The sequence below is a fragment of the Erpetoichthys calabaricus genome, chromosome 8 (genome assembly GCF_900747795.2).
Source record: "Erpetoichthys calabaricus chromosome 8, fErpCal1.3, whole genome shotgun sequence".
Lineage (NCBI taxonomy): Eukaryota > Metazoa > Chordata > Cladistia > Polypteriformes > Polypteridae > Erpetoichthys > Erpetoichthys calabaricus.
The window spans coordinates 193,554,219-193,573,219 of NC_041401.2; positions in this window are offsets into that span (position 1 = coordinate 193,554,219).

Genomic DNA, 19,001 nt, shown 5'->3' on the forward strand with positions numbered 1-19,001 from the left:
GGTGGCTATATTTCTAAAAAACAACAGAAATGGAAACCACAGATACAGAAACATTGATCCTATGGGAAAAATTAGGTCAGGCTTTGGTGAACTCTATTCACTCTGAACTTGGGCCATCATTCTAAGCTTATCACAATGCCTTTACGCTTAGAAGCACTTGGCAGAACACCTTCATTAGCACTGTGCTCCTCTGCCATTATTGAAATTTGATACATTTATCTGAAAAAACAGTGTAAAACACTGAAAACATGTGGAGTATCCACCACAGAAGCCGCGAGAACAAGACCACAGCTTCCGTTGGTGGACCTCACGTTGCTGCTACACATTGGGCCTCTCAGGATTTTTTTTTACTGCACTTAGCACATGAATAGGCACAAGGAGATTTGAAGGGGGGGGGGTGTCACAAGATGGGTAACACTTTTATGGAAGCAGATAAGCAGTGCAGGATTTACGTATAAGCTACACAAGCTATAGCTTAGGGCCCCCGCCTTCTTGGGGGCCCCCAAAACAAATTGTCTGAGTGAGCAATTGTCATATATACTTAAATATACTACAGCATTATTTGTCCCAATCAGGCCTGGCCTTAGGCATAGGCGAAGTAGGCGACCGCCTAGGGCCCCGGATCGACTCCTTGGTCTAATTTTCACGCATTTCACAGAGCTTCCAGGGGGGCTCTGCCCCCCTCAGGAGGCCCCTGGACCCCCCTTTCGCCTAGGGCCCCATAATACCTAAGACCAGGCCTGCGGATAAGTGAATCTGGGAGAATGGAATCCCTGGACATCGTGGATTTATTGTACAACTAGCCGTTCCCCCGTGGCTCTGCCTGCGTAGAATTGAAATAGGACAGAGAGGAGGGCACTGCCTGGCACCTTACTCCTGACGTCACGCTTCCCGCTGCACTTGACCCGCAGCCTCTGTCTTGGATTAGCAAGAATATATTGCTTCAGCAAGCGAACTATGGTCCTTAGCGTGAAAATCCCAATCTAAATCCGTTAAGTAGTTCTTTCGTTCGCTAGCTAAGCCGATGTAAGATACGCCCTGAGGCTGGTGTGTGAGTGAGGAGGGCCTCAGCCCGCTGTGTCTCTCTCTCAGATTCATGCAAATAAATTGGTACCTGCAAGCGAACTATGAAACTTAGCGCGATGAGAGATGTCGCAAAATCAACCAGAATGTTCAAGCAAATTTTAGAAAAAAAACCCAGATCTAAATACAATACAATACAATACAGTGCAATTTATTTTTGCATACCCCAAAATCACACACCTCTTGACAGCCCCCCAGCCTTCACTCTCTAAGAAGACAAGGAAAAACTCCCAAAAAAAAACCTTGTAGGGAAAAAATGGAAGAAATCTCAGGAAAGGCAGTTTAAACAGACAGCCCTTTCTAGGTAGTTTGGGTGTGCAGTGGGTGTCAAAAAGAAGGGGGTCAATACAAGACAATACACAGAACAGAACACAAGTAATCCTCAATACAATATAAAAATAAAAATATTACCAGTACGGAGCAGAATGTAACAGGACATGATATCACATAAAATGATTTGGATTGGATTAGAGTCCTGGAGACCTCAGCCACCCCCAATTGGCCATTCCACATCTGAGATAGCCAATGCAATGAAAGGACCCCACTACCTGACAATTCCTGTGATCCTCCATCAGGGATGACTTTACCTTAGGCAGGCAAAACAACTTGGCAGGTGGGCCATGGCACCAAGTGCCACATTTGAGTACTAAGAAGAGAAACAGAATAGGTGAGGGTTAGTAACAAATTAGAACTATCATGTTACTTATGCTTTAGTGCTAATGACTAACAACAGAAATGTTAATCAGCAGCTCTAGTCAGGGTGTGCTAAACTGAAGTAGTGAGTCTTCAGCCGGGATTTGAAAGCTGAGACCGAAGGGGCATCTCTTATAGCAGCAGGCAGACCACTCCACAGTTTAGGGGCCCTGTAACTAAAAGCTCGACCTCCCACTGTAATTTTATTAATTCTTGAAATACTAAGCAGACCGGCATCTTGAGATCTTAATGTGCGCTCTGTTTTGTAAGTCATGATAAGTTCAGACAAATAAGCCGGACCTCAGCCATTTAATGCTTTATATGTTAGAAGGAGGATTTTGAAATCTGCCCTAAACTTAACTGGGAGCCAGTGTAAGGATTTAAGAACTGGAGTTATGTGTTCGTATTTTCTTGTTCTTGTAATAATTTTTAAATCCGTTAAGTAGTTTTCTTGTGAAAAGCGGACAGACACACAGACAGACATTGAATTTTATGTATATAGAGATCAAGCTGAACCAACTTAAAATCCAGGCTAAATGACATTTCCTAAAATTTCATCGGGATGGGTGGCTATAATGGGGTGGGGGGGGGTTACAAAAATGCATCACTCCCAAACTTTGTTTCAATTTATAAAATCTTGCACGCATTCTAAGGCCTTTCAAAAGGCCGATTGAGAAATGGGGTTGGAATTGAGGGTGCATAAAACCACATTATCACACCAGAATGGTTCACCCGATGAACACGGCCTAATGTTTAGGTTTGGTCGTAGTTACGGTAAATTGACATTCCACATCAGTGATTCAGGGGTTGTGGTGGGATGAGGGACCAACATGAACATTGAGCATCACTCAAAAACAGCTACATCTACTTTCACAAAATTTTGTATTTATATTATTGTTCATGCAATTTATAATATATACTTCATCGAGTTTCAAGAATTTCATTGAGGAGTCGTAACCACAGAACCAGATAAGTGGACGTTCTTGACATTTTGAATGTATACTTTGCTTAACCCAACTGAACATACAAAGTTTATGGAGTTTCAAAGTTTTCATTTGAACAATCTGGACGAGAGCATGCCATTCAGCCCCACAAAGCTCACCAGTCCTATCCACTTAATTCTTCTAAAATAACATCAAGCTGAGTTTTGAAAGTCCTCCTGACTACCACACTACTTGCTCACTCTGTGGTTCACTGTGTAAAGATAGACTTCCTAATGTTAGTGCAGTACTAGGGTGTGGTACCGTGTTAGCCATTATGGATGTAGTGAGAAGTCAAACAAAATGACTCCTTTTATTGGCTAACTAGAAAGATTACAACAGGCAAGGTTTGGGGGCGACTCAGGTGTAATGATGTAATCTGGCCTGAAGAGGGAGCCTGAGTTGCCCCAAAAGCCTGCATGTTGTAATATTTCTAGTTAGCCAATAAAAGGGGTCATTTTGCTTAACTTCTCACTAATGTTAGTATGAAATTTACAACAACAACATTTATTTCTATCGCACATCTTCATACAAATGATGGAGCTCAAAGTGCGTTACATAATGAAGAAAGAGAAAAAAATACAAAATAAATAAGAAAATAGAATTAGGGAACACTAATTAACATAGAATAAGAGTAAGGTCCGATGGCCAGAGAGGACAGAAAAAAAAAAAAAAAACTCCAGACGGCTGGAGAAAAAAAAAAACAAAATCTGCAGGGGTCCGAGGCCACGAGACCACCCAGCCCCCTCTAGGCATTCTACCTCACATCAATGACCTCAATCAGACCTCATGGTATTCAGGGTTCACATGGAAGAACTTGATGATGACGGTCATGTGGACTTATCAATGGAGGAACATCACGGTGCTTTGATCAGGTGGCGCAGATCCACAGAAAACCGGAAAAAGAACAGAAGAGAAAGTAGTTGTTAAAACGGATTACAGAGCCACCAGGAAAGATGTTGATAATTAAATGCATATACATGGCTGAGAAAGCCATGTTAAAATAATGAGTTTTTTATACCCTGAATAAATTTACAGCTGTGTCCCCGTGTTCTTGTTGACCTCATTTTAAAATCACAGCCTCGATCCACTGGACTAATTCCCTTCATTTAGGTCTCCTTTTGTCCTAACCCTAATTTCCTCATAACTCATCCCCTGTAACCCTGCAATCAGCCTCGTCGCTCTTCTCTGGACATTTTCTAGCACTGCTATGTCCTTTTTGTAACTTGGAGACAGACCATCATGAACTGGGGTTCAGTAAGAGATGTTTTTCCCAGCTTACATGCCGTATAAATGATTTAATTATTCAATGAGTCATCCAGTTTATTAATGTGGCACTAAACCTCTATGTTTGTACTACAGCAAACCAAGAAATATAAGAAGTAGCACTCATGGCGCCAACCAGCCAAGGGGGTTACTGCAATTATGAAATCCAGTCAGACACAAAAAGAATGAATTCTCGACTCATGACAGCAGACAACTTGATAGAGAGGCAGCGGAGATACCGTAGATGATGGGTCCATCAGCAAAAATCATTCCGTTTTCGCAATAGTCAAACACTTGCATCCATTTATCACTGCTGGAAACTCCATTGATTTAACAATACAACCTTTATTGTGATGGCTGTGCTCTTTGGTGTCTTCTCTACATTTGCCATAGCTATCCTCCCCAGAAGTAAGCATCATTTAATGTCATGACTGTGGTTTCCATCTAGAGAAATATTGGAGCCAAGTAAAACAAAATCCATTACTGCATCTTCATCCTCTTCATGTATTAGATGAGGTTTGACAGGGCTGGTTGACATAATCTTTGTTTTCTTGATGTTGAGTAGCAAGCCAGCTTTTTCAGTTTCTTCTTTCATTCTTATCACCTCTTGGCATCCACCATTTACTGGTAATCCATCCGTACATTTTCAAACCTTATTCTCAGGAGGTTTTTGGGGAAGCTGGGGCCCATCATGTTTTGGGTGCAAGGTAGGAACAATTCCTGGACAGGGCTCCAGTCCATCAAGCATGTGATATGCAGATTCCCGTCCCGCAGAGGCAACGAATGTACTGTAAGCTAAGTAAACGTGAAGTCCTACTGCCATTGAGTAAAATCCACAGTGCCACATTCCGAGACATGGGAACAAACTACTAAGAACTCAATAAATAAACAATAAAACAGAATTTAAATAAAAATGTCGCATCTAATGTAGCGGCAGGATGATTAGAGAGCAATCCATTCTGCGCGGCTACACTCAGATTGTTTTATATGTTTATTTTATGGCGGGTGCGTTTCATTTAAAAAATATATTGATGGTGACATTGGTGGCCTCGCTTCTGAACGATTGCCACATGGATGATTTGCTACGTCAGTTGCTGTCCGCATAATTAGCCGCCCTCATCCTTGAGCACTCAGTTTGGGCAAATTCACTGCTGCTTGGTGTTTTTGATTTACATGGCGATAAGACACAGATGGGCAAAAAGGATCATCCTTGTGATAACAATGGCAGCGCCTATTATTATTATTATTATTATTATGCACTGTATTCTAGAAATAGGTTTAAGAGTGTTATTCCCTTGTGTGGGTGTGTGTGTGTGTGTGTGTGTGTGTGTGTGTGTGTTTTATATAAATGGACTGACTATCTGTGCTCCCTATCTAAGATGGGTTGAAATCTAAGTAATCAATGTAGACCTCAGAGTTAACATTTGCAGTGCACCATCTATTGGAATGTATTTTGTAATGCATGTAGTAATAAAATGCACCTCATTTGTCTTTCTAACAGATGGCGCATCAAAAACATTTGTTGTCATAAAATGCATTACTACAAATGTTTGTGATGCATCATCTGTTGGAATGATAAATGTAATACATGTGCCTCTGTTATATGCCATTTGGCATGGGACTCACAAAAGCAATTTTAATGTTTGTGATGCGCCATCTGTCGGAATGACAGCTGCAATGCATTTCATTAATTCAAATGTTTGTGATGCACCATCTGTTGGAAATAACAAATGCAATGTATTTTATTAATATAAATGTTTGTGAAGAGCCATCTGTCGGAATGACAAATGCAATGCATTTTGTTAATGCAAATGTTTGTGATGTGCCATCAGTTGTAATGACAAATGCAATGTATTTTATTAATACAAATGTTTGTGATGCACCTTTTGTTGAAATGACAAATGCAATGTATTTTATTAATACAAATGTTTGTGATGCGCCATCTGTCAGAATGACAAATGCAATGCATTTTATTAATACAAATGTTTGTGATGCACCATCTGTTGGAATGACAAATGCAATGTATTTTATTAATACAAATGTTTGTGATGCGCCATCTGTCAGAATGACAAATGCAATGCATTTTATTAATACAAATGTTTGTGATGCACCATCTGTTGGAATGACAAATGCAATGCATTTTATTAATACAAATGTTTGTGATGCGCCATCTGTTGGAATGACAAATGCAATGCATTTTATTAATACATATGTTTGTGATCCGCCATCTGTTGGAATGACAAATGCAATGCATTTTATTAACACAAATGTTTGTGATGCGCCATCTGTCAGAATGACAAATGCAATGCATTTTATTAATACATATGTTTGTGATGCGCCATCTGTCAGAAAGACAAATTCAATGCATTTTATTAATACATATGTTTGTGATGCGCCATCTGTTGGAATGACAAATGCAATGTGTTTTATTAATACAAATGTTTGTGATGCGCCATCTGTCAGAAAGACAAATGCAATGCATTTTATTAATACAAATATTTGTGATGTGCCATCTGTTGGAATGACAAATGCAATACATTTTTTAATATAAATGTTTGTGATGCGCCATCTGTTGGAATGACAAATGCAATGCATTTTATTAATACAAATGTTTGTGATGCGCCATCTGTCAGAAAGACAAATTCAATGCATTTTATTAATACATATGTTTGTGATGCGCCATCTGTTGGAATGACAAATGCAATGTGTTTTATTAATACAAATGTTTGTGATGCACCATCTGTCAGAAAGACAAATGCAATGCATTTTATTAATACAAACGTTGGTGATGCGCCATCTTTCTGAATGACAGAGCCATAGCAACCAGATGGACACACAGATACACAGACACACTCACTTATCTTTTTATCAAGGTGGATACTTTCAAATCAGGGTGATGCAGAGCCAATGGCTCAAAGCAGTTTAACCTTCCCGGTCCATGGTCATGGGGCTCTCTAATCAATGGTCACTCAGTGGTGTCGAGTTGTTTTTGGACTGCTGGAAAATAAAATAAATGTATCATTTACCAGATAGGGAATCGTATAAGAATAAAAGCGAGAAGGAAGGTCTTTCTAGGTAAATGATGCACGATGAAGGTGCCTTTTGAGTCCAAGGCGCACTCGTTGTCCCTCTTAACAAGATAATCATGTTAGCCTCTGTATGAATTATTAGACTGTCTGTCCTTTCCAGGCGATTTGACATTATACAGACAGTCTCTTTGCTTCTCCATTATCAGAATCAATACGATGTAATTACCGTGCGCGTGATTTTTAAGCAGAGCCTAATAAACAGCTGTTCGAATGCCAAGCAGGCCTTTAAAATTCACCGCAAGGCTCTGGCCGCTCCGCACTAATCTCCTCTTTAATCCACAACACGCTACTTGTAAACCCGAATGCGCCATTCAGCTTCGCTCTTCACTTGAGATAAATAGTGTTTCCTGCTGCCAGCCATTAAATTGCCTCCCCCAGAATTTGCACGTAATGGATTGCAATAATGAACTTTGAGGTCCCCGGAGTGTGGACTTTCAGCAGGGTCAGTGTGTAACATGACAACGAGGCAAAAAAAAAAAAAAGGTCACCAAAGCACCTTGATGTGAAGGCCACCGGACCAAACCCCGGCCGACAATAACGGAAACGGAGCCTGAATGCGCAAGCAATGGGATGCATTAGCCGAGCAAAGAGAAAGATTGCCGCTGGTTAGCTGGAGTCCCCCGAGGTTCCTAGAAAAGCAAACGGAAGTCTCGGTGGGGGAAGAGAAATTGTAGCAAGGACCACCTCGGAAAAAGAGAATATATAATCCTCAGCAGCTGGGTCTGCCAAACGTGAATTTATTAACATGTTGGACAATTTAAAAAAAAAATCTCCTGTCATCCTTGATTAACCTTAGCAAATTTGACTAATTATCAAAAATTACTGAAGCAACACCAGCCAGATTTAATTTTAAATTAAAGTGAGGGCTGTGCTGGCACTGGGCCAGTGTAAATCTCACATTTTCAGAAAGTACTTTATTTATTTCAATACTGTTGGCATGATTTTTAATTCTGATTATTATTGATATTCATTGTGTCAGGTGTATGTGTGTCTGTGAGCTTTGCATGTTCTTCCCATGTCTCTGTGGCTTTCTCCTAAACTAATCCTGTTTACCTGGCAAATGCACCAGGCAAGCAGGAAACTGGCCCAATGTGATGGACTAGCACCCCGTCAAGGGTGGGCTCGTGCCCACTGCTGCTATGATACTTTACCCTGAAATGAATTAAGGCAGTTTTAGAATGTGAAGAAAACTACACAATGCAACAGAAACATGACAGATTAACAGACAAAGCCTGACTTGTCTAACACTTGAATGACCACCAGCCCTTTGACAGTTTGAATAGTCAACCAGAAGCGCAGATGAACTGGTGAATTTGAACACCTGGGTTCAAAAGGCCTGAGTAGAAAGGAAAAGTAAGTTAAAAAGAATCAAAATTATTAACATATCAATGGGCTTCCAGGCATATGCACATCCTGTATAGCGCCTCACTGCACTGAGACTGGCACTGCTCCCTTCTCTTTATCCAAGCCGGACATTTTCTTTCTTTTTAGTCCTTTGGGTGAATATCTTAGGGAGTTTGTTATTGGTTGTTATACAGGGTGTCCATAAAGTCTGTGTGCAATTTAAAATAGTTGTAACTTTGTAAGTATAAGGATTAGAAAGCTTGATGTATCTAATTTTTTTTTTGTCTTTAGAAGTTTTATTTTCAGAAATTGAACTTAAAATTTATTTTTCATAATCACTGTTGACCCATAACTTCACTAGAAGAGAAACTAAATTGTGTTCTTTGGTTGGCTGAACTAAAATCTACCGCTGCTGTCAAAAGAAAGGTTTAGAACCCAGTATAAGAAAGAAGCTCCACACAGGAATTCCATATCCAAGTGGATGAAAAAATTTAAAGAAACAGGTTCTATCAATGATAAGCCACGGTCTGGTAGGTCACGTGTTAGTGAAGAAACTGTAGCATCCGTAGAAGAAACCTTTGAGGCAAGTCCAAGAGAGTCATTAAGACGGACAGAATCGTATTACCCTTTGTATTAGTAATGATGGTGGACATGTTGAAAATCAACATGTAAATAAAAAAATGTAAGTGTTTCTTCTTTCTAATCCTTTTTACAGATTCTTTCTATCACATATACTTACAAAGTGTGAAAAAGACGCCATATAGCGCCAGACCCTGCACAGACTCAGACAGGGGCACGTGTAAAAACACAAGAAGACTTTATTTTTCTTCAGCTGGAGGGCACATCTTCCCAGTGAACCTCCCAGCCACAATACAGTTACAACACAAACCACAACCCTTCTTCTGGCACCACCACTTCTTCCAGGCAACCTCGTCCTCTTCCTCCCGATTCTGGCTCTGAGTGGTGGTTGCCGGTCCTTTTTATAGCCCACCCGAAAGTGCTCCATGTGCTTGATCACCTGTTACTAATTGCACTTCCGGGCGGGGCAGTAGAGGTGTCCAGGCTGGCTCCGGGATCCATGCAGCACCCCCCTGGCGGCCACCCCAGATCCCCACAGGGTTGTGGAGAACTCCATTTCCCATGGAACCCTGCGGGAAACTGAGGCACCATCGTCAGCCAGGGAGGCTGCCACCAAGCGTCCCGGGGGAGGTACTGAGGAGCCCCTGGCTGCTGCTCCGGAACGTAAGTAGAAGGGGCGTCCCGGCCAGGCATGGGACCCGGTCGCCTACCACAAAAGTTACAACTATTTTAAATTGCACACAGACTTTATGGACACCCTGTACTATTATTTGCTGTGGAACCCTTGAAGATAATAAAGGAGGAAAGAATTAAAAGAATAGTACCATCATGAACAAAGCTGCACATCCCCTAACATGGAGGAATTTCAGCCAATAAATTACTCAGCAGAAGTGTGTCAAGAAATACAACTGGGGGGGTCCTTTATACTGATGGCAAGACACCTGTATAGCACCCCACTATGACTGGGATTGTAGAAGTCAGAAGCTTTCTTTCTTTTTAATGTTCTTCCTTCTTAGTCATTCTGGTGTGTATTCAGACTATAGTGTCACATCATGTCATTTTCTAACCTGCTTACTCCATACCAGGGAGTGCTGGAACCTATCCTAGCTAGCATAGGGCACAAGGCAGGAACAAACCCTGGACAGGACTCCAGTCAATTGGAGGGTAAGAAACAAACACAAATATTAGGGACAATTTAGTATAGCTAGTTCACCTAACCTGCAGGTCTTTGGAGCACCCAGAAGAAACCCAATCAGACACAGGGAGGACATGCAAAATCCATGCAGGGAGGACCCAGGATGTTAACCCTGGTCTCCTTACTGCCAATCAGAAGCCACCATGTTGCTCTGATTATAGTGTGTGTGTGTGTGTGTGTATTTATCTGTTTATTTAAAAAGCATTTGTTAAGGTCAGATTTACCCCTTGGGGACAAAAAAAGGTCTGTCTATATGTTTGAAAATCTTTTATAAAAGAAATGTTGAAGTAATTTTTCACACAATCGTTCATCCGTCCATCCATCTACAGTATCTCCCAAATCTACTTATCTAGAATATGATTTTAAGATAGCTGGCCACGAGGCTGGAACAGTCCCTGGATGGGGCGGCAGCCCATCACAGCTAAACAATAATAGCAAACTTAAATATAACACAAGACAGACGTTTGTGAAAACTGAACATTACAGAAAATAAAGAGATCACAGCCTGAGATGTTACGCAGAAAGACATCAGAAATGAAAGATGGAAAAGTAAAATGAGCTGTCTTTGTTGATCTGTCACATGCTAAGGCCCACCGACACCGACTGTAATGGCATCATTTAAATAGAAACGCCTGCTGGAAGTCAAAATACAATCAAGCTCCAGTTTGTCGAAAACACCCAATCTTTCAGACTGACACTTGATAGATATGTGGATAGATTAACAGAGCGCCATATTATATATTTACTGTATAGTATGTGTGTGTCTTTGTTGCTATTTTATTATTGTCTACTGTTCTGTGGAGACATGTAAGTAAAAATTAAATTGTACTGAGTACACATGAAAAGAAATTTGAAGTTAAACTTATCATAGACCGAGATGTGAAAGGCACTATATAACAAATAGATGGATATTAAAGGCACCATATAATGTATCAATAATCCCAAAGACACTATGAAATAGAAAGGAAAAGCATTATATACTGTAATATGCTCTAGATAGATAGGAAAGTCACTATATAGTAGATATGAAAGACAGTATTTAATATAATAGCAATAGATATTGATATATACTGTAGATGTGAAAGGTGCTATATAATAGATATGAAAAGATATATAGAAGTAGACAGATAGGAAAGGCACTATATAATAGATAGATATCAAAGGCACAATTGAATATATAGGTAGATAGACATAAAAGGACCGTATAATAGATTGATAGATAAATATAAAAGGCCATATATAATAGACAGATATGAAAGGCACTGTATAATATACTTTATAATTGGATAGGAAAGGCACTACATAAAAGATAGAGAGAAAAGGCACTATGTAACAGTTATGAAAGACACTAATAATAATTTAATTCATTTTATTTATAATGTACTTTACATTTGTAGTAAACATCAAAGTGCTATGTAAAAAAAATTTAAACAAAGACACATCCATCCATCCATCCAGTATCCAACCCGCTATATCCTAACTACAGGGTCACGGGGGTCTGCTGGAGCCAATCCCAGCCAACACAGGGCACAAGGCAGGAAACAAGCCCTGGGCAGGGCGCCAGCCCACCGCAGGGCACACACACACACACACCAAGCACACACTAGGGACAATTTAGGATCGCCAATGCACTTAACCTGCATGTCTTTAGACGGTGGGAGGAAACCGGAGCAGACACAACAATATAAAAACAAAGATAAAACAATAATTACAGTCAATTTTGTTAATATGCTTTCCTAAATAGAAAAGTCTTTAACTGTTTTTTAAAACAGCCCACAGTCTGCTGTGTTCTTAGGCTCTCTGGTAGGGAATTCCAGAGCCATGGAGCAGCAACTGCAAAGGCTCGGTCACCCATTGTGCGAAGTTTGGTCACAGGGGGGCGGTGGCGGTAGGTATTTGCAAGACAAAGTTTTCTTGTAGTGGATTGTAATATAAGGAGTTCCTTAAGATATTGTGGAGCATTTCCATGGATATACTGGTGAATAAACAAACAGAGTTTGTGTTCAATACGGAGGTGAACAGGGATGACTAGACTATACAGACAGACAGATGAGACGAAAGGCACTACATTCATCATTTATTTGATTTCAGCCCATGGCACTGACTTCCAGTTCTCTTCCCAAATGAACCCCCCAATTACAGATCACCTAATTCTGCGGTACTCAGTCCTAATTATCAGTTTGTACCCCGCCATGCTGACTGTGCGTCTTCAGATGCAGACCTTTCATTTGAAGGCTCGCCCTCGATCTGCAGCAAGTCCTGCTTGTCATTGATGGCTGAGCAGTGCAGCATATGCAGGTCTGTTTGGTTGCTTTGTAAATTAAATTTTTCCTATTTGCTGCCAGCGCTTATCCTGACATGTTAGATTTCCCAGAATGGGTGTCCATACTCCAAGCCGGTCATTAACTTCATAAAACTGGCATATGGGAAAAGCATTTCTTTTTGTAGGTGACTTTCAGGGGTACTTTGAGTGCATTTCTGTGCTTTTGGATTGGATTTTATATACAGAGAGATGTAGACCTTACCTTTTATATTCTATCACCCTAGGCCATTAGACAGAGTATAAGAACAGTTAGGAGAAAGAATTACACATTAGAACACTCTAGACAAGGACAGGCCATTCGGCCCAACAAAGCTCGCCAGTCCTCTCCACTTATTTCTTCCAAAAAAACATCAAGTTGAGTTTTGAAAGTCCCTAAAGTCTCACTGTTCATCACACTACTTGGTTGCTTATTCCAAGTGTCTATCGTTCTTTGTTTAAAGAAAAACTTCCTAATGTTTGTGCGAAATTTACCCTTAATAAGTTTCCAACTGTGTCCCCGTGTTCTTGATGAATTCATTTTAAAATAACAGTTTCGATCCACTACACTAATTCACTTCATCATTTTAAACACTTCAGTCAGGTCTCCTCTTAATCTTCTTTTGTTTAAACTGTATAAGCTCAGCTTTTTTAATCTTTCCTCCTAACTCATCCCCTGTAGCCCTGAATCGCCCTTGTCGCTCTTCTCTGGACCTTCTCCTGTGCTGTTATGTCCTTTTTGTAGCCTTGAGACCCAAACTGCACACAGGACTCCAGATGAGGTCTCACCAGTGTGTTATACAGCTGGAGCAGAACCTTCTGTGATTTGTACTCCACACGTCAAGGCGCTATACAACCTGACAGTCTGTTAGCCTTCTTAATGTCTTCTGAACACTGTCCACTACGACTCCTAAATCCTTCTCACAAGGTGAACTCCTGATTTTCTGACCGCCCATTGTGTATTCAAACCTAACATTTTTACTTCCTATGTGTAATTCTTTACATATGCTAACATTAAATTTCATCGTCCACAAATCTGCCCAAGCCTGTCTGCTGTCCAAGTCCCTCTGTGATGATATAACAGATTCCAAATGATCTGCTAATCCACCTATCTTGGTGTCATCTGTAAACTTAACCAGCTTGTTACTTATATTCCTATCTAAATCATTTATATACATTAAAAATAGCAGCGGCCCCAGTACTGACCTCTGTGGAACACCACTCTTAACATCGACCAATGCTGATGAGGTTCGTCAAAGTGAACTTTATTGTCATCTCAACCATATACAAGTATACAGATAGACGAAATTGTGAAGCTCAGGGTCCACAGTGTAACAACATGATGTGCAAATAATAAATTAAAAATAGAATTAAAATTTTAATTTAAAATTAAAACACAAACAAGACAAGACATTGTGCAAAGACAAGACAAAGAAGTAGCAGCAATATTGATGTGTAAGATATGTAATATAATAAATAAATAATAGATATAGACAATACAGAAATGATCAGTGTATGATAATAGTTGTTTAAGACGTGTAGACAATAGCTAAGTTTCCATCCAGTTTTTTGCGACGTTTTGTTATCGACAAACAGAATATACGTAAAAAAAATGTGTGAAATTTGCTGTCTCCAGCCTGTTTCCATCAAACTGGCTTTTTATCGATAAAATGGTGTGCGTGATGACGTCATCCCCCCCCAAAACGAACTGTCGCATAACTTTTGTTGTATCGCGAAAAAAATCTGCCCTTGAGCCATTTCCATACATAATTTTGTGTATGTCGCAAATTATCTACCTTTTGTTTTCCACGTTACACCCCCTCCACTAAACAAAGAAATGGAGAGATTATTCAGACAGTTTTTTGAAATTTGCCAGCTTACTGTTATTTCAGTTTCACAAATAATTGGAATTGTACATAATATCCGAAGACGACAGCAGAATGAAGCAGTTGCTTGTCTGATAGCCCTAGAGCTCGAAGAAAATACCCCAGTGCGATGAAACCCACGGGTATGGGAGAGACGACGGAATAAGACCTTCTGGGAGGAGGTGGTGGAGAGACACTTAACAGAAAATCTCTGGCTGCAACATTTTATAATGACACGGCCGACGTTTGAGATGTTGTGTGGATTCATCAGTCCTGATGTTGCGCCCATCACAGGTTGCCAACGACCACCGGTTTCAACCCAAAAGCGGATTGCCATCGCCCTTTACAAGCTGGCAACCTGCGCCGAGTATAGAGTAGTTGGAGAAACTTTCGGGGTTAGTAAAACTACTGTCCATCGATGTGTATATGCTGTGTGCACCGCTATTAAAGAAAAATTAATGCGGCGTTATATCAGACTTCCGACTGTAGCGGAGGCCAATGAAATCGCATACCGCAATTCCTTGGTGCATCTTGTGCCACAGATTTACGGTGCGCTGGATGGCACGCATGTGCCTATTCTTCCCCCGACGGAAGGCTACCGCGATTACATTAATCGCAAAGGGTGGCCATCTATTGTTCTCCAGGCCCTTGTTGATGACAGGTGCATGATACGAGACATTTGCGTTGGCACTCCTGGAAGTGCCCATGATGCAGCTGTGTTTGCAGCATCGGATCTGTACAGGTGAGCCTACCTTTCAACATCCCTTCACAGTGCGATAACAACTGAATTAACCTGCTTCCCTTAAGGTTTTTAATTAAAACTGAAATTTGAATTAATACAAAATAACGACGTTTAATCAAAAAAAAAAACTCTCTTCATCAGACCATGCGAGCCGCTCCGCCATTCTCGTTTTGATTGCAAGTGATGAAAATGTGACACATTTATTTGCGTTAAAGCCCTTTTTTCCGACAAAAACTGTTTCCAATGTAGTTTTTGCGACATCTGAAGTATCGACATGGAATTTATGCGCTAAAGTTAAACGGAAAAATATTATGTCGACATGTACAACATTTTATCGATAATTAGCATTTCCATCAGCTATATCGGTAAAAAAATTTGAAGCGCTAAATATTTTTTCGCAAAAACTCCTTGGATGGAAACCTGGCTAATGACAGGTCAGAATGTTTCACAGCAGAAGGATATCAAGTGTCAAAATCCTTAAAGGTCAGTATGTGATTTTCAGTTCTCTACCCGCACACTCGTCTTCGCAGGACAGTGGCTCGCATGTATAAAAGTTCTGTTTTTAGAGGTGGCTGAGGCCGTGTGGAAGATCCCAAAGGGCAGCCTGGTGTTAAGGAGTCTAACAGTTTGGGGGTAATAACTTTCCTGCAGCCTGGCAGATCTGGCTGTGATGCTGCAGTATCTTCTCTTGGGTGGCAGAAGTGTGAAAAGTCCATGTGAGGGGTGTAAGGGGTCCTGCTCAATGCTGCAGGCCTTGCGGACACTGCGTTTGTGAAATATGTCCTGTAGTGAAGGGAGAGGCACCCCAATAATGTTCTCTACTGTCTTCACTATCCTTTGCAGGCGCTTGCAGTCGGATATGTTGCAGTTGTCATACCAAGACAGTGATGTAGCTGGTCAGAACACTCTCAATGGTGCCTCTGTAGAACATGGTGAGGATGGAAGGGGGAAGACTTGCTCGCGTCAGTCGCCTAAGGAAGTGTAGTCTCTGCTGGGCTTTCTTGATTAGTGATGAGGTGTTATGTGTCCACGCAAGTTCCTGTTATGTGCACACCGAGGAACTTGGTACTCCTAACAGTCTCCACATCTAAACCGTTGATGCTGAGTGGGATGTGGGCAGGATGTGATTTTCGGAAGTCCACGATTATCTCTTTTGTCTTGTCAACACTGAGAGATAGATTGTTGTCTTCACACCATGCAGAGAGCCGTTCCACCTCATCTCTGTATGTTGTTTCATCATCCCTGCTTATCAGTCCCAGCACCGTTGTATCATCCGCAAACTTGATGTGGTTGGTGTTGTGCGTGGCTGTGCAGTCGTGAGTCAGCAGGGTGAAGAGCAGTGGACTAAGTACACAGCCCTCACACCGTCACCCTCTGCTTCCTGTGTCTGAGCCAATTGTGCACCCATCTATAAACATCACCCTGAACTCCCACTTCTTTTAATTTGATGCCCAACCTCTCATGTGGCACTTTATCAAATGCTTGCTGAAAGTCCAGATAAATAACATCATCTGCTCCACTTTGGTCGTATCCTTTTGTTGCCTCCTCATAGAATTCCAGCCTGTTAGTAAAACACAACCTCCCTCTTCTGACCCCACACTGACTGTTCACTGACACTCCTGTCCTTGCCAGGTGTTGCTCAATCTTATCCTTAATAATTCCTTCCATTCATTTTCCTGTGATGCCCGTTAAGCTTACTGGCCTTCAACATTTAATTACATACAGTAATGTAGATAATATGCCCAAAATGTAAGCAAAATTCAAATGTGAAAACCCCTCCTTTAACCGCCACCTTATCGTGGTGGAGGGGTTTGCGTGTCCCAATGATCCTAGGAGCTCTGTTGTCCGGGGCTTTATGCCCCTGGTAGGGCCACCCAAGGCAAACTGGTCCTAGGTGAGGGATGAGACAAAGAGCGGTTCAAACCTTCTATGATGAATGAAAACTTTGGACGCCGTTTTCCCTTGCCCGGACGCGGGTCACCGGGGCCCCACTCTGGAGCCAGGCCTGGAGGTGGGGCTCGATGGCGAGCGCCTGGTGGCCGGGCCTGCACCCATGGGGCTCGGCCGGGCACAGCCCGAAGTGGCAACATGGGTCCCCCTTCCCATGGGCTCACCACCTATGGGAGGGGCCAAGGAGGTCGGGTGCAGTGTGAGTTGGGTGGTGGCCGAAGGCGGGGACCTTGGCGGTCCGATCCTCGGCTACAGAAGCTGGCTCTTGGGACGTGGAATGTCACCTCTCTGAAGGGGAAGGAGCCTGAGCTAGTGTGCGAAGTTGAGAGGTTCCGGCTAGATATAGTCGGGCTCACCTCGACGCACAGCTTGGACTCTGGAACCAATCTCCTTGAGAGGGGCTGGACTCTGTACCACTCTGGAGTTGCCCCCGGTGAGAGGCGCCGAGCGGGTGTGGGTATACTTATTGCCCCCCGACTTGGAGCCTGTACATTGGGGTTTACCCCGGTGGACGAGAGGGTAGCCTCCCTTCGCCTTCGGGTGGGGGGACGGGTCCTAACTGTTGTTTGTGCATATGCACCGAACAGCAGTTCGGAGTACCCACCCTTTTTGGAGTCCCTGGAGGGGGTGCTAGAAGGCATACCTTCTGGGGACTCCCTCGTTCTGCTGGGAGACTTCAATGCTCACGTGGGCAATGACAGTGAGACCTGGAAGGGCGTGATTGGGAGGAATGGCCCCCCCCGATCTGAACCCGAGCGGTGTTTTGTTATTGGACTTCTGTGCTCGTCACGGATTGTCCATAACGAACACCATGTTCAAGCATAGGGGTGTTCATATGTGCACTTGGCACCAGGACACCCTAGGCCTCAGTTCGATGATCGACTTTGTGGTCGTGTCGTCGGACTTGCGGCCACATGTCTTGGACACTCGGGTGAAGAGAGGGGCGGAGCTGTCAACTGATCACCACCTGGTGGTGAGTTGGCTTCGATGGTGGGGGAGGATGCCGGTCAGGCGTGGTAGGCCCAAACGTGTTGTGAGGGTCTGCTGGGAACGTCTGGCAGAGCCCCCTGTCAGAAGTAGCTTCAACTCCCACCTCCGGCAGAACTTCGACCATGTCCCGAGGGAGGTGGGGGACATTGAGTCCGAATGGGCCATGTTCCGTGCCTCTATTGTTGAGGCGGCTGACCGGAGCTGTGGCCGTAAGGTGGTCGGTGCCTGTCGTGGCGGCAATCCCCGAACCCGTTGGTGGACACCGGTGGTGAAGGATGCCGTCAAGCTGAAGAAGGAGTCCTACAGGACCCTTTTGTCCTGTGGGACCCTGGAGGCAGCTGATAGGTACCGGCAGGCCAAGCGGAATGCGGCTTTGGTGGTTGCTGAGGCAAAAACTCGGGCGTGGGAGGAGTTTGGGGAGGCCATGGAGAACGACTTTCGGACGGCTTCGAGGAGATTCTGGTCCACCATCCGGCGTCTCAGGAAGGGGAAGCAGTGCAGTGTCAACACTGTATATGGTGGGGATGGTGCGCTGCTGACCTCGACTCGGGACGTTGTGGGTCGGTGGGGGGAGTACTTCGAAGACCTCCTCAATCCCATTAACATGCCTTCCAATGAGGAAGCAGAGCCTGGGGACTCAGAGGTGGGCTCCCCCATCTCTGGGACTGAGGTCACCGAGGTGGTCAAAAAACTCCTTGGTGGCAGGGCCCTGGGGGTGGATGAGATACGCCCGGAGTTCCTCAAGGCTCTGGATGTTGTAGGACTGTCTTGGTTGACACGCCTCTGCAACATCGCATGGACATCAGGGACAGTGCCTCTGGATTGGCAGACCGGGGTGGTGATCCCCCTCTTTAAGAAGGGGGATCGGAGGGTGTGTTCCAACTACAGAGGGATCACACTCCTCAGCCTCCCTGGAAAAGTCTATT